We start from the raw sequence: 12,976 nt of genomic DNA, 5'->3' as shown, positions 1-12,976 counted from the left end.
GTGTGTTTTGAGCTGTGTTTCCTCTCCTCTCAGAGCTGGGGCCTGGACTTGCCATTCCCAGGAAGATTTCTGCTGTGAATCTCCAGGGTGCCAGGGCTTAGGTGCTTGTTTCCTTGTGACAGGAGGAAACGGGGGCTTGTGACCAGCTGGGCCTGCCGGGTGCTCAGCTCTGGCCTAGCCGAGGCCGCAGGAGAGGGGGCACTGTCCAGTGTGTCAATAGGCATCCATGTCTCTGAATTAAGTGACAGGTATTGGTTTGAATCCTGCTCTGCCACTGACTGTGTGCCCTTGGGCATCTCAACCTTTGGAGCCCGTGTCTGCTGGAAGAGGGCTAATAACCTGCCCAGAGAGAAAGAGACGACGCAGGCGAAATGTACAGTGCCTGACCCTCGGGAGGGCTTCCTAAATAACAGCAAGGTTTTTGGTGGGGCTGCTCCCTAAGGCCATGCTGATGTTGGTCAGTAGTCCAGGGCTGGCCTCCCCTGGCAGACCTGGTATCTTGGACTCAGAGCAAACTGGGACCACTGTTCAGAAGCTCCAGGGGTTTCGTGGCCAGGACCCTACCCCACCCTTACTGGGATGGGTATTGACCACTGGGCCCCAGGCATCTGGGCTTTGTCAGGCCATCCTGGCTTGCTTGTCCCTGGCACAGAGAGGTTAAGGCTAGGTGCACAGCCCCCACCGCCCCATTCTTCCGTATCCATCCATCCAAAGAGGCTGAGTGCCTGCCAGTGCTGGGCATGGGCCTGGGGCTACAGGGGTGAACTCAGGTCCTGCCCTCAGGATAACAGACACTGGGAGTCCTCTGTCAGGAGGCCTAAGCCCTGAAAAAAGGAACATGGGCCTCTGAAGAAGGGACCCAGGAATGCAGAGCAGCTGCAGCTGCAGCAAACCAGAAACAGTCTTTTAGTCAGATGAAGGCAAACAAATAAGCCGTGGTTCATTCATTCTAAGGAATACTGTTCAGCAGTTCAGATGAATAAACCAGACATTTCTATCAATGGAGGTCCCCCCAAACATTGGTTGCAGAGTGGCACGTGCAATATGAGAGCGTTAGTGTGAATTTTAAAAGCTCATAGAAATACTTTGTATTGTTCATGGGTGTGTATGTAGTTAAGGCATAAAAGCGTTGACTAGAAGGACCTGTCTCAAGTTCATGATTGTGGCCTTGGGTGGGAGAGAGGGTCCAATTCTCTCCCCTACCCTGCCACCCCGCCCTCTAAAAAATTTTTTTTGGCTGCACTGGGTCTTCATTGCTGCACACAGATTTCCTCCAGTTGCAAAGTGGAGGTTACTCTAGTTGCAGTGCGTGAGCTTCTCGTTGTAGTGGCCTCTCTGGTTGCAGGGCACAGGCTCCAGGTACATGGGCTGCAGCAGTTCTGAAGTGGTGTGCTAGGTACACTACTTTCAGTGGTGCATGGGCTTAGTTGCGGCATGTGGAGTCTTCTGGGACCAGGGGTCAAACCTGTGTTTCCTCCACTGGCGGGTGGATTCCTACCCACTGTACCACCAGGGAGGTCCCCAGTTCTCTTTTTTATACCAGTTCCTGGCACATGGGAGGCTGGCAGTATATGTGCTCCTTGAACATATCAGGAGGCCACCATGGCTGCAAATGAGGACAGGAAGAAGGAATGAGGTCAGGGAGGCAGCGGGGGCCAGATGATGCAGAGTCAGAAGGTCATTTCAAGAACTTTGAATAAGACGGGAGCTGCTGGAGGGCTTTGGGCAGAGTTGGGCATGGTCTGATTTATAGTCTAGAAGGACAGTGTTGGACAGAGAGGTGGGGGTGGTGACAAAGAGCACCAGGCATGAGCTATATCAATCTAGAGTTCTTCAGGTACTTCTGCCTGATAGGGATAGAACAGGTCAGGAATAGGTCGGAAAGATCCCTTGGAGAGGGAAATGGCAACCCACTCCAGTATTCTTGCCTGGGAAATCTCATGGACAGAGAAGCCTGGTGAGCTACAGTCCATAGGATCACAAAATAGTCGGACATGACAGCATAACAACAGGTAGCTGTAGAAGTTCTAGTAGGGCACTGTAGATACGGAAACCTAGGAAACGTTGGAAGACCACTGTAAGTTAATGATCACTCAAGAAAGCTATTGGAAGGTAGTGGAATTGTAGCCTTGCTAAACTATAAAGTCATAAATAAAGGCACAAGATATTCCCCAGGCCATTGTGTGTGTGTGTGGTAAGTCGCTTCAGGTGTGTCTGACTCTTTGGGGCCCCATCAACTATAACCCACCAGGCTCCTCTGTCCATGGGATTCTCCAGGCAAGAATACTAGAGTGGGTTGCCGTGCCCCTCCAGGGATCTTCCCTGACCCAGGGGTTGAACCCACATCTTTTATTTTTCCTGCATTGGCAGGCAGGTTCTTTACCACTAGCATCACCTGGGAAGCCCCAAGGCCATTAGGTGAAAGAAAAATGTCACCTCTTTTCTTTTGATATAATAATCCTAAGAGATCAAGAAGAGATGGCAAGAATACATAGAACTGTACAAAAAAAGTCTTAATGACCTGGATAACCATGATGGTGTGGTCACTCGCCTAGAGCCAGACATCCTAGAGTATGAAGTCAAATGGGCCTTATGAAGCATCACTATGAACAAAGCTATTGGAAGTGATGGAATTCCAGCTGAGCTATTTAAAATCCTAAAAGATGATGCTGTGAAAGTGCTGCACTCAATATGCCAGCAAACTTGGAAAACTCAGCAGTGGCCACAGAACTGCAAAAGGTCAGTTTTCATTCCAATCCCAAAGAAGGGCAATGCTAAAGAATGCTCCAACTACCGCACAATTGCACTCATCTCACATGCTAGCAAGTGCTCAAAATCCTTCAAGCTAGGCTTCAACAGTATGTGAACTGAAAACTTCCAGATGTTCAAAATGGATTTAGAAAAGGGAGAGGAACCAGAGATCAAGTTGCCAACATCTGTTGGATCACAGAAAAAGCAAGAGAATTTCAGCAAAACATGTGTTTCGTTGACTACGCTAAAGCCTTTGACTGTGTGGATCAAAACAAACTGGAAAATTCTTCAAGAGATGGGAATATCAAGCCACCTGACTCCTGCAAAACCTGTATGCAGGTCAAGAAGCAACAGCTAAACCTAGACAGCTTATTAAAAAGCAGAGACATCACTTTGCCACCAAAGGTCTGTATAGTCAAAGCTATGATTTTTCCAGCAGTCATGTACAGAAGTGAGAGTTGGACCATAAAGAGGGCTGAGTGCCTAAGAATTGATGCTTTCAAACTGTGGTTAAGAAGACTCTTGAGAGTCCCTTGGACAGCAAGGAGATTAAACCAGTCAATCCTGAAGGAAATAAACCCTGAATATTAATAAGGACTGATGCTGAAGCTCCAATACTTTGGCCACCTGATGCAAAGACCTGACTCATTGGAAAGGACTGATACTGGGAAAGATTGAAGGCAGGAGGAGAAGGGGATGACAGAGGATGAGATGGTTAGATAGCATCACAGACTCAATGGACTTGAATTTGAACAAACTCCAGGAAATAGTGAAAGCCAGGGAAGTCTGGCCTGCTGCAGTCAATGAGGTCAAAAAGAGTCAGACACAACAACTGAACAAAAAGAACAATCCCTAGTTTGACCTCAGGTCAGACACTCTCCTGACTGATAGGAAGGAGAAGCTCATGATGTAAGCCTCACATCTTCTGGAAGAAGGTCATCTTTTCCCTTCCCCTTTTCCTTTGACAATAAAATTGTAGTCTACTTAATCCTGGGGCAGAGTTCTGCCCCAGAACTCTGGGGCAGAGATGGCCCTCCTGCATCTCTTACAAGCATCCTATGTTAATAAATCTGCTTCTTGCCTATCACTTTGTCTCTTGCTGAATTCCTTCTGTGCTGAGAGACAAAGAACCTGAGCTTCATTAAGTCCTGAAACCAGGTGTGTGATCTTAGTTGGATGACTCTGGGTTTTGGCTGGGTTCAAGTCCCAGTCTGAGGTGAATGGTTTCATGCCCACGGCAACTTGGTATTGGAGGCACCAAGGAAAACACCAGGCACTCAAGCACTGATGGACAGTGCTGGACTCATGCTGAGAAGAAGATGCATGATCAGCATCAGTAGTGGTCATCACTTTGCCAATAAAGGTCTGTATAGTCAAAGCTATGGTTTTTCCAGTAGTCATGTATGAATGTGAAAGTTGGACCATGAAGAAGACTGAGCACCAAAGAATTGATGCTTTTGAACTGCAGTGCTGGAGAAGACTCTTGAGAGTCACATGTCCAAGTCAATCCTAAAAGAAATCAGCTCTGAATATTCATTGGAAGGACTGATGCTGAAGCTGAAGCTCCAATACTTTGGTCACCTGATGTGAAGAGATGGCTCATTGGAAAAGACCTTGATGCTGGGAAAGGCTGGAGGAGAATGGGACGACAGAGGATAAGATGGTTGGATAGCATCACCAACTCAATGAACATGAATTTGAGCAAACTTCAGGAGATAGTGGAGGACAGAGGAGCCTGACATGCTGCAGTCCATAGGGTCACAAAGAGTCGGACACGACTGAGTGACTGAACAACAACAAGTGGTGTGGGTCCCCTGGGACCAGCAGGTCTCTCCCGGCAGCTGATGGGCAGTTTGCTTGCTGGGCACTCTCATGTCACAGTGGAAGCATCTTATCCCCTCTTGGAGGAGGACAGATACAGCAGTAGCGTTGGCTGGGTGCCATATGACAGACATGTTTAAATGGAACAGAAGAGCACACACTGGCCTGAAAGAGGGTAAGATATTCCCACACCAGGTGATGAGCTTGGCAAGGCTGTATGGGCTCTCCATCTCTCAGTGAGGAAGTGTCCCAGGCCAAGAAGTGTGGAAAGGCCACACCGCAGAGATTACCTCTCCCAACCTGGAAGCTCTGGGGTCTGTTCTAAAGGCAGAGCAGCAGGTTTCACTCATGGACTGGATACAGGAGAAAAAGAGAAAAGAGGATATCAACATGGCAAATTCTGGGGTTTAATCAGCTGGAGCTACCACTCACCAGGAGGAGGCAGGGAGGCCAGGTTCCGGGCAACAATGCCTAAAACTCGGCCCCTGTGCACCAGGGCCAAACTGAATCTCAGAGACAGAGTTTTGGGTGAAGTAGAAAAGAATAGGTTTATTGCTTCGCCAGTCGAAGGGGGACACATAGTTTTATGGGGCAGGAGTCTGCTGTATCCCCCTTTGCCTGCAAGGCAATAAGGCTGTTCTCTTCTATTTCACCCAAACCTCTCTCCTAGATTCGAGTAGGCCCTGGTGCCCAGAGGCCAACTTTTCGGCATCAACAAGGCCACGAGCTCAGTCTCCAGTGGATCATGCTTGAGGTAATGGGGCTTTCTAGCCAAACATTCTCACTACTGTGGTCTTTCTACTTTTTTTTTTTTTTTTGAGCACCTTGCAACTCTGCAACTCGTGTGATCTTAGTTTCCCAACTAGGGGTTGAACCACAGGCCCACAGCAGTGAAAGAGCTGAGTCTTAAGCACTGGATCCCACCCCTTCCCCACCCAGGGAATTCCCACTTATTGTTTTTAAAAAGCCAGTTTCTGTAGGGATTTGGAAAGAGACTATATATTTTTAACTTATTTATTTTTGACTGCACTGGGTCTTCGTTGCTGCACATGGGCTTTATCTAGTTGCAGGGAGCTGGGGCTACTCTTCATTGCAGTGTGCACGCTTCTCATTGCGGTGGCTTCTTTTGTTGCTGAGCACCGACTCTAGGGCGCACGCTCTGTAGTTGTGGCACACAGGCATAGATGTCCCACAGCATGTGGGATTTTCTTGAGCCAGAGACCAAACCCATGTACCCTGCATTGGCAGGCAGATTCTTAACCACGAGACCATCAGGGAAGCCTGAGAGTCGATATTTTAGTCTATAGTGTTATCTGACATTCTAGAAACTCAACCACAGGGAGCAAATTCCTCTTGCCTTTGGTTCCCTGCTGGCGAGAGCTAGAGTCACCTATCTTGTCTACAAATCTTCTATTTCTTGTCTTGACAAAACTGAGTCTTCCAGATTTAGGAACCAGAGAAACTTCCCTGGGAGGACTGGTGTCTTTTCCTATTGTCAAAACTGGACCAGAGCAGGAAATACCATCCCTCTTTTGCATCAGGCCCATCCTCAGAATCTCCAAACCAGCTCTGGAGCCAGTGAGTCTTTGTTTTAATCCCAACTGTTGCCTGTGACTGGTGCTGTAAGAGACTGGATGGTCCCTAGACTTCACTGAGCCTCAGTTAGATAAATGTGACATCTCAGTTAGATAAATGTGTGTTAATTTTTCAGAGGGAGGGATGACCAGTGTAGGAAGGGAAGTTTTTCTCAATCCTCCCCGGGTCTCTGGATAGGTCTGAAAATTAAACTGACAGAGATTATTAATTTTTTTGGCTTGCAGGATCTTAGTTCCCCAACCTGGAATCGAACGCACATTCTTGGCAAAGAAAGCTCAGAGTCCTAACCACTGGACCACCAGAGAATTTCCTAAACTGGTAGAGATTAACAGGAGAAAAGCGTATAAGCTTTTTCGAAGTTTTATGTGTGCAAGAGAATGGAGACCCAAAGAAGTGGCTGGAGTAGGAAGCTTTTAGACAGAGAAACAAGAAATTTGTGAAGCATTAACAAGACAAAGGTTTGGGAGCCTGGGGTTGTAAATAGTAAAGAAGTAACTACAAAGATGAAGGTTTAACAACCGATAAGGGTTTAACAGATAAGGGTTTGTTTATACAGATTTCTTGATCAGAAATCCCCTGTCTCTGGTGATAAATGTCTTCTTTTCTCCTGAAACAGCAAGGGTATCTTGCATGCGAGTGTCTCATGACCTGTTTCAGGGAAGAAGAGCAGGAGGGTTGGGAAAAGATCAGAGGGACTTTCCTTCTGCTGTTTTCTCAAAAACTCCTGTAGCTTAAAATCCCCTTGAAATTAAAAGATGTTTGCTCCTTAGAAGGAAAACTACAACAAATCTAGACAGCGTATTAAAAAGCAGAGACATCACTTTGCTGACAAAGGTCCGTCTAGTCAAAGCTATGGTTTTTCCAGCAGTCATGTACAGATGTGAGAGTTGGACCATAAAGAAGGCTGAGCATCAAAGAATTGATACTTTCGAATTGTGGTGCTGGAGAAGATTCCTGAGCGTCTCTTGGACAGCAAGGAGATTAAACCAGTCAATCCTAAAGGCAATCAGCCCTGAATATTTACTGGAAGGACTGATGCTGAAGCTAAAGCTCCAATACTTTGGCCTCCTGATGGGAAAAGCTGACTACTGGAAAAGACCTGATGCTGGAAAAGATTGAAGGCAAAAGGAGAAGGGGGCAACAGAGGATGAGATAGTTAGATAGCATCATTGACTCAATGGACATGAATCTGAGCAAACTCCAGAAGACAGTGAGGGACAGGAGCCTAGAGTGCTGCAGTCCATGGGGTTGCAGACTTAGTGACTGAACAACAGCAAAGCTTAAAATATTCTATCTGCCAAGGTGCCACATTTGGGGATAGCATGTCCTGAACCCCATCACCAGTCTGACCACCCATTTATCTATCCATTTGTTATTAACTCCATAAACATTTATTGAGTGCATTCTACAAATTTTCAAAAAATTGAAAAAACTGTCAGGAAACAGAGGTCAACAGGTTTTATAAAACATTACTGTTGTTCAGTCACCCAGTGGTGTCCAACTCTTTGCAACCCCATGGACTGCAGCACACCAGGCCTCCTTGTCCCTCACCATCTCCTGGAGTTTGCCTAAGTTCATGTTCCTTGCATCGCTAATGCTGTCTGGCCATCTCATCCTCTGATGCCCTCTTCTCCTTCTGCCCTCAATCTTTTCCAGTATCAGGGACTCTTCCAGTGAGTCATCTGTGTGCATCAGATGACCAAAATACTTCAGCTTCAGCATCAGTCCTTCCAGTGAATATTCAGGGTTGATCTCCCTTCAGATGACTGGTTTGATTTCCTTGCTGTTGAAGGGACTTTCAGGAGTCTTCTCCAGCATCACAGTTCAAAGGCATCAATTCTTTGGCATTCTGCCTTCTTTGCGGTCCAGCTCTCACAACCATATGTGACCACTGGGAAGACCATAGCCTTGATGATATGGACCTTTGTCTGGCAGAGTAATGTCTCTGCATTTCAACACACTGCCTAGATTTGTCATCACTTTCCTGCCAAGAAGCAATCATCTGCTGATTTCATGGCTGCAGTCATCATCCACAGTGATTTTGGAGCCCAAGAAGAGGCGCCTATCTTGATTCTGGCTTATAGCTCATCCAGCCTGGTATTTCTCATGATGTGCTCAGCGTATAGGTTAAACAAACAGGATGACAGCTGACAACCCTCTCATATTCCTTTCTCGATCTTGAACCAATCAGTTGTTCCATACAGGGTTCTAACTGTTGCTTCTTGACCTGCATACAGGTTTCTCAGGAGACAGGTAAGATGGTCTGGTATTCCCATCTTTCTAAGAGCTTTCTACAGTTTGTCATGGTCCACACAGTCAAAAGCTTTAGTGTAGTCAATGAAACAAAGATAGATGTTTTTCTGAAATTCCCTTGCTTTCTCTATAATCCAGTGAATGTTAGCAATTTGACCTCTAGTTCCTCTTCCTTTTCTAAACCAGCTTGGACATTTGGAAGTTCTTGGTTTGCATAACGCTGAAGCCTAGCATCCAAGATTTTAAGCATGACCTTACTAGCATGGGAGATGAGTGCAACTGTCAAATGGTTAGCACATTCTCTGATACTTTCTCTTTTGGGAATTAGTATGAGGACTGACCTTTTCCAGTCCTGTGGTCACTGCTGGGTCTTCCAGATTTGCTGACATAGTGAATGCAAAACCTTGATGGCATCCTCCTTTAGGGATGTGAATAGTTCTGCTGGAATTTTCATCAAATCCACTAGCTTTATTAACAGCAGTGCTTCTTAAGGCCCACTTGACTTCACACTCCAGAATGTCTGGCTCTGGGTGACTAAAATATTATATCAGAGATCTAAACTCAGAATCATAGATTTGAACTTGAAGAGAGCTTACAGCTCCCCTAACCAATTTGAAAGTCTCTTTTATTTCAAATGCTTTGTTCAAAAGAAATCGTATCTAGTATATGGAATGGAGCTAGTCTGACAAAGCACATCCCAAGCTCCCATCACCAGTGCCACACTAAGGTAGGACCTCTGAGCACAATATGAAAACTGGCCCCCTGGATCCTCCTTGTTCCACAACTGGGGACACAGCCCAGGAAGAGGAGACTCAGACAAGAGCACATGGAAACCTCTTGATTTTAGAGTCAGATTGTGACTGTGCAAAATGGGATGTCAGGTAGAATTTTATAGGGAAGAAATAGGGAATTTCTCTGGTGGTCCAGGGGCTTTGCTGGTGGCTTAGATGATAAAGTATCTGCCTGCAGTGAGGGAGACCTGGGGTCCATCCCTGGGTCAGGAAGATACCCTGGAGAAGGGAATGGCAACCCAATCCAGTATTCTTGCCTAGAGAATTCCATGGACAGAGGAGCCTGGCAGGCTATACAGTCCATAGAGTCTGCATGGAGTTGCTTGGACATGACTGAGCAACTAACACCTTCACTGATGGTCCAGCATTTAAGACTCTGGGTTCCCAATTCAGGGGGCATGTTTTCAATCCCTGAGGAAAAAAGATCTCAAATGAAATGCTGCATGCCATGGCCAAATAAAAAACTGGAAAGAGATATAACTTCTATCTATGAAAAACAAAGTGATTGAAGTTAAAAATTCAGTGGATAGGTTAATTCATAGAAGAGATTCAACAGAGGAAAGAATCAGTAGCCTTGAAGATTAGAGGTGAAGGATGCAGCAAAAACAGGCAGAAAACAGGAGAAGTTAAACAAAAGACAAAGTCAGAAGGTCCAATAAAAATATTGTCAGAGTTTCTGAGGGAGACAGTATGAGAGAGAGGTAACATCCAAAGAAACACTAGTGGGGAGTTTTCCAAAATGGAAAGACACCAAACCCAAGATCCAGGGAGCCAAACAATCTCCAAACAGAATTAATAAAAGGAAATCCACGTTTATCAACATAATGGAACTTTGTTCACTCACTGATGTATCTTCAGCACCAAGAATAGTGCTGGCTCTCAGTAAGTCCTTTATAAAAGTTATGGAATGGGGGCTTCACTGGTGGTCCAGTGGTTAAGACTCTATCTTGCAATGCGAGGACACCGGTTTGATTCCTGGTCCGGGAACATCCCACATGCTGCCAGGGCAACTAAGCTCATGCACCACAACTACTAAGCTGGCGCCCTAGAGTCCATGAGCTGCAACAAGAGAGTAGCTCTGCTCATGCAACCAGAGAAAGCCTGTGCGCAGCAACAAAGACCCAGGGCAGCCAGTTAAAAAAAAAAAAGTTATGGAATGAAGGGATGAATGAAAACAGCAGGACGTCAAGAACAAACATTAAGATGCCAAAAGCAGTTAGATAGATATTGTCCTAAAAAGGAATGACAAGCATCAACTTAAAAAAAACGCACAGACTAATGGTGGAAAATTATGTTTTATTTGGTGGACAAAACTGAGGACTTAAGCCAGGGACACAGCCTCTCAGAAAGCTCTGGGAAACAGCTCCAAAGAGGTAAGTAATGGGGAAGCCAAGGTATATAGGAGTTTTTGCAACAAAAACCAGCTAATCGGAACATCAAAAGGTTACTGTTAATTAAAGAAAACCAGACATTTCAGGTAGATGCATGCAGCAATTTTCTAGGTATGCAAAGATGCAAAAGTCTGGGCTCTTTGACGTCATTCCTTTGATATGCATCTCAGTTACTTGGGGCCAGTATCCCGTGCTTTCTCATTCTGAGTGTCCTCAGGGGGCACCTCAGGGGCCACTGTTATGTGGTGGCTTGACAACTGCAGCATCCATTGCTTACTCATGTGGCAGCAACATTTTTTCTTTCATAAAATTATACTGTCAGCTGATGTCTAGTGAGGTATGTCAGGATGAAATGCATATTCAGAGGAACGCCAGTGGAGATGATCACCAATAGACATTCCCTACAGAAGTGTCTGAAGAGCCTTTTTGTGGAAGAAGGAAATTTTTCCATAAGGAAGATCTGACACCCATGAAGGAAATATTAATAGTAAACATGTGGCTTAGTGTTCAAGACAATAATACTATATGTCAGGAGGACCGGAGCAGGGACAGTGTTACCAAGTCCATTTGGGGGTCTGAAGGGAAGGTAAATACTGGATTAACTTTAGACTTTGTTAAATAAATACACATATTAAAATGTTTTGGAGGACCACTGAAAGAAAAAAAATAAAATGTGTAATTTCCAAAACAGTGGTGGGGAAAAATATGAGGAAAAACGAAACCTTGATAGATTATAAAAAAGACAAGAAAGGGAGCTCCCCTGGTGGTCCAGTGGCTAAGATTCCTTGCTCCCAATGCAGGGGGGCCAGATTCGAATCCTGGTCAGGGAACTAGAGGCCACATGCTGCATCTAAGAGTTCAAATGCCGCAGCCAAAATCCTGCATACCTCAAGGAAGATCCAAGATCCCACGTATGCAACCAAGACCCAGTACAGCCAAATAAATAACTAAAAATTTACAAATAAATTAAAAAGGCAAGAAAGAAAAAAACCCATGAAATGTGACCACTAGCAAGCACCAAATAAGATGGTTTATATAAATATAGTCATACATTTGTAAACGACTTTTTAAAAAATTCCAGCCACATTGTGTTTTAAGAACCATGACTAAAATATACAGACACAGAAAGCCTGAAAGTAAATGGATGAAAAAGTTAAACCAGGCAAAGAAGGACCAAAACAGAGCTGGTAAATATAATTACCAGATTGATTTGACTTTAAGGCAAAAAGTATTACTAGAGATAAAACAGGACTTGAAATAATAACCACACTCTCCAAGAAATGCTTTAATTTAAAGGCTCTTTAGAGTACATCATGAGAAACACTGGGCTGGAAGAAGCACAAGCTGGAATCAAGATTGCTGGGAGAAATATCAATAACCTCAGATATGCAGATGACACCACCCTTATGGCAGAAAGTGAAGAGGAACTAAAAAGCCTCTTGATGAAAGTGAAAGTGGAGAGTGAAAAAGTTGGCTTAAAGCTCAACATTCAGAAAACTAAGATCATGGCATCTGGTCCCATCATTTCATGGGAAATAGATGGGAAAACAGTGGAAACAGTGTCAGACTTTATTTTTTTGGGCTCCAAAATCACTGCAGATGGTGACTGCAGCCATGAAATTAAAAGACGCTTACTCCTTGGAAGGAAAGTTATGACCAACCTAGATAGCATATTCAAAAGCAGAGACATTACTTTGCCAACAAAGGTCCGTCTAGTCAAGGCTATGGTTTTACCAGTGGCCATGTATGGATGTGAGAGTTGGACTGTGAAGAAAGCTGAGTGCCGAAGAATTGATGCTTTTTGAACTGTGGTGCTGGAGAAGACTCTTGAGAGTCCCTTGGATTGCAAGGAGATAACCAGTCCATCCTAAAGGAGATCAGTCCTGGGTGTTCATTGGAAGGACTGATGCTGAAGCTGAAACTCCAATACTTTGGCCACCTCATACGAAGAGTTGACTCATTGGAAAAGACCCTGATGCTGGGAGGGATTGGGGGAAGGAGGAGAAGGGGACGACAGAGGATGAGATGGCTGGATGGCATCACGGACTCGATGGACGTGAGTCTGAGTGAACTCCGGGAGTTGGTGATGGACAGGGAGGCCTAGCGTGCTGCGATTCATGGGGTCGCAAAGAGTCGGACACGACTGAGCGACTGAACTGAACTGAACTGAAAGGCTCTTTGGCATCACCTTGCTAAACAGCTAACTCTCACATCAAATCCGTGAAACAGTCGAGTAAATCTCATCACTCCTCTTTTACAGATGAGGAATGAGCCTGCGGTTCAGAGAAGTTAGAGACTTGCCTAAGGTCAGACAGCAGCGGAATCAATATTGATCACAAGTCTTCTGACTCCCGCTCCGTGCTCTCCGTGTTT

This window comes from Bos indicus, chromosome 16 (genome assembly GCF_029378745.1).
Source record: "Bos indicus isolate NIAB-ARS_2022 breed Sahiwal x Tharparkar chromosome 16, NIAB-ARS_B.indTharparkar_mat_pri_1.0, whole genome shotgun sequence".
Lineage (NCBI taxonomy): Eukaryota > Metazoa > Chordata > Mammalia > Artiodactyla > Bovidae > Bos > Bos indicus.
This window is presented reverse-complemented; position numbering follows the sequence as displayed.